This window comes from Mandrillus leucophaeus, unplaced genomic scaffold (assembly GCF_000951045.1).
Source record: "Mandrillus leucophaeus isolate KB7577 unplaced genomic scaffold, Mleu.le_1.0 Scaffold859, whole genome shotgun sequence".
Classification (NCBI taxonomy): Eukaryota; Metazoa; Chordata; class Mammalia; order Primates; family Cercopithecidae; genus Mandrillus; species Mandrillus leucophaeus.
The window spans coordinates 69940-73919 of record NW_012109352.1 but is presented as its reverse complement, the minus strand read 5'-3'; the positions used below and the strand labels follow the sequence as shown (position 1 = coordinate 73919).

Here is a 3980-nt window from a genome sequence, read left to right as displayed (position 1 = left end):
ACATATACACCACGGAATACTATGCAGCCATAAAAAAGGATGAGTTCATGTCCTTTGTAGGGACATAGATGCAACTGGAAACCATCATTCTCAGCAAACTATCGCAAGAACAGAAAACCAAACACCTCATGTTCTCACTCATAGGTGGGAATTGAATGATGAGATCACTTGGACACAGGAAGGGGAACATCACACACCGGGGCCTATTGTGGGGATGGGGGAGGGATAGCATTAGGAGATATGCCTAATGTAAATGACAAGTTAATGGGTGCAGCACACCAACATGGCACATGTATACATATGTAACCTGCACGTTGTGCACATATACCCTACAACTTAAAGTATAGTGAAAAAAAAAAAAAAGAATTTAGGCTGGGTGTGGTGGCTAATGCCTGTCACCACAAGCACTTTGGGAGGCCAAGGTGGGCGAATCGCTTGAGCTGAAAGTTCAAGATACACCTGGGCAACATAGTGAGACCCTGTCTCAAGAAAAATAAGTGAAATAAATAAGTAAATAAGAATTTAAACAAAAGTCACAGCAAAGGTGATGCAGCATAGAGCAATTTATTGCAATGGAAAAAGTGTTTCAACAGTTAAATACAGAATAGCCTGGGCACAGTGGCTCATGCCTGTAATCCTAGCACGTTCAGAGGCCGAGGCGGGTGGATCACTTGAGCTCAGGATTTCAAACCAGCCTGGCCAACATTAGCTGGGCATGGTGGCGTGTTCCTGTAATACCAGCTACTCGGGAGGTTGAGATGGGAGAATTGCTTGAACTCGGGATATGGAGGTGGCAGTGAGCTGAGATTGCAACACTGCACTCCAGCCTGGGTGACAGAGCGAGACCTCTTCTCAAAAAAAAAAAAAAAGTGAAGTGTAAAATACACGGTTCACCCTGAGAGAAAGAATTCAGGGCAGGCTGCTCGTAAGGATGAGACGGCGCTGATTATTACTGGCGAAACTCCCTTTCTGAGGGTCTTACTTGATGAATTCTTAAGGAGCTGGGAAGAGGTGTTACTCTAAGCACGTTCTGGGTCAGCCTCTTGGTGCACATGTGCAGTAGCTGTACTTGCTTGTTTACACATGTCTCAGCGCCGTGGTTGGCACATAGTCCCTTCCTTCACTACCTACCCTGCCTGAAGATCATAGCTCACTGCAGCCCTGAACTCCTGTCTCAAGCATTCTTCCTACTTCAGCCTCCCAAGTAGCTGCGGCTTCTGGGGCTGCTGGGACTGCAGGCATGCACCACCACACCTGGCTAATTTTTTGTATTTTTAGGGAAGAAGTGCTTTTCTTATGTTACCCAGGCTGGTCTTGAACTCTTGGGCTCAAGCGATCCTTCCACCCCAGCCTCCCCAGGTGTTGGGATTACAGGTGTGACCACTGCGCCTGGCCAAAAAAAATTTTTTTTTCAATTAAAAGAAAAGGCACCAGACACGGTGGTTCACACCTGTAATCCTAGCAATTTGGGAGGCTGAGGTGGGAGGATCACCTGAGGTCACGTGTTGGAGACCAGCCTGGCCAACATGGCAAAACTCCATCTCTACTAAAAATACAAAATTAGCCAGGCATGGTGGTGCGCACCTATAATCCCAGGTACTTGGAAGGCTGAGGCAGGAGAATCACCTGAATCCTGGAGATGGAGGTTGCAGTGAGCCGAGATCACACCACTGCACTCCCAACATGGGGGACAGAGAGAGACTCTGTCTCAAAAAAAAAAAAAAAATTTATATTAAAAAAAAAGCAACAGAAACAAATGGCTGCCTGGGAGTGGTGGCTGTGGGGTACTCCTGTTTGTGTGGCCCAGGTCATATCCCTCCCTCAGCTCTGGTCTCTCTTGCCTCCTGTAGGGCCAGTGAATGACCAGATCTCCGTCAAGTGCAGTAAACAGTTCGAGTTGGAAGTGCGTCTTTTGGATGCAGAAAACAAAGTCATGGTCAATGAAGCGAGGACCCAGGGCCAGCTGAAGGTGCCAGTTGCCAGCCTCTTGTGGCCGTACTTGATGCACGAATGCTCGACCTATCTATACTCGTTGGAGGTAATGATGGCTGGGACTCGCTTAAGGGAGGTCTTTTACTCCCATTTGGTGGCCCTGGCTTCAGCAGGAGCCCAGGACAGGTGAACAGGCAGGTGCTTTTCTCTGAGCTTTCTGATGTTTCCCACCCTTGGTGGGAAGCCCAGGTTTTTGTTTGTTTGTTTGTTTTGAGATGGTCTCACTCTGTCACCCAGGCTGGAGTGCAAAGGCCTGATTACAGCTCACTGCAGCCTTGAGCTCCCAGACTGCAGCAATCCTACCTTGGCCTCCTGAGTAGTTGGGACTACAAGCACATGCCACTATGCCTGGCTAATATAAAAAAATTTTTTGTAGGCCAGGCATGGTGGCTGACACCTGTAATCTCAGCACTTTGGGAGGCCGAGGCGGGTGGATCACTTGAGGCCAGGAGTTTGAAAGCAGGCTGGCCAACATGGTGAAACCCTGTCTCTACTAAAAATACGAAAATTTGCTGGGCACAGTGGTGCACACCTGTAATCCCAGCTACTAAGGAGGCTGAGGCAGGAGAATTGCTTGAACTTGGGAGGCAGAGGCTGCAGTGAGTTGAGATCACGCCACTGCACTCCAGCCTTGGTAACAGAGTGAGACTGTCTTAAAAAAAAAAAAAAGAATTTTTTTTTTTTTTTTTAAATAGAGATGGGGGTCTTACTCTGTTGCCAAGCTGGTCTTGAACTCCTGGACTGAAGTGATCCTCCTCTCTTAGCCTCCCAAAGCATGGGAACTCTAGGCATGAGCCACCTCATCTGGTCAAGGGGAAGGCTTGGATTTGAAGGACAGGTCCCAGGGTCAGCCAGGGAAAGGCAGAGCCTCTGTTTGCTGCATCTCTCTGCTTGCAGCCCTGAGGCAGCTGCTGGGGTACACGAGGGGCTTTCCTGCCGGAGCGCGGGCCGGATGGGGCTCAGGCTGTCGGGTGCTCACACCTGGCGCTTTGGCTGTCGTAGGTGCGGCTGACTGCACAGACGTCACTGGGGCCTGTGTCTGACTTCTACACACTCCCTGTGGAGATCTGCACTGTGGCTGTTATTGAGAGCCAGTTCCTCATCAATGGGAAACCTTTCTATTTCCACAGCATCAACAAGCACGAGGATGCAGACCTGCATTTGTGCCCCTGGGTCTTCGTGGGGGCTTCTGGTCACCTTCCACTTTCGCCTTCCCTGTGTCCCGCAGTTAAGGGCAGCTCAGGGCAATGAGGCAAATGGCTCCAAACTGCCCCATGGTGGTGCCGGTGCTTGGGCTGGAGAGGGGGCTCATGGGGTGGCTCTCCAGGGTCCTGGCTCTCGGAGGAAGTGCAGCTTCGACAGGGAAAGGGTCATTTGGCTCTGCTGTCTCCTAGATCCGAGGGAAGGGCTTCGACTGGCCACTGCTGGTGAAAGACTTCAGCCTGCTTCTCTGGCTTGGTGCCAACACCTTCCACACCAGCCACTACCCCTAGGTGGAGGAAGTGCTGCAGATATGTGACTGCTATGGGATTGTGGTCATCAATGAGTAGTGTCCCACCGTGGGCCTGGTGCTGCCATGAGTCCCCACCACGCCCCCGCTCCACCTGCCCAGCCCATGGGCCGCACTGTGACCCTCTGTCCCTTTCCTCCTGGCCCGCAGGCAGCTCTTCAATTGTGTCTATGCATCAACACACGTGGCTGATGGAGGAACTGGTGTGCAGGGACAAGAACCACCATGCTGTGGTGAAGTGGTCTATGGCCAACGAGCCTGCATCCTACCTGGAATCTGCCGGCTACTACTTCCAGTGAGTGCCCCCTGCCTGCTATGGGCTGGATCGGGAAGGAGACCCCGGCAGGTGGCTGGCTGGGGTGGGCGTATGCTGTTCAAGATCAGCCTCTTGTCCCAGTCCAATGGGAGGGCCGTCCATACCTGGACAGTTCAGGGGACCAAATATCTACTCACCCAAATTGTGGTTTTCTTTTTCTTT

The 3980-nt window shown here is 51.2% G+C and overlaps 1 pseudogene across 1 annotated transcript in view; it reads left to right on the top strand.

The window, feature by feature from the left end:
* Positions 1–3801, top strand: part of LOC105530992 — a 30790-nt pseudogene extending 26989 nt beyond the window's left edge. Inside the window, exons 5-8 of the transcript XR_001004724.1 lie at positions 1851–2038; positions 2995–3165; positions 3387–3572; positions 3657–3801. The product of XR_001004724.1 is annotated as a beta-glucuronidase-like (transcript). The remainder of the gene's footprint in view (positions 1–1850; positions 2039–2994; positions 3166–3386; positions 3573–3656) is intronic.
* The last annotated feature ends 179 nt before the right edge of the window (positions 3802–3980 follow it).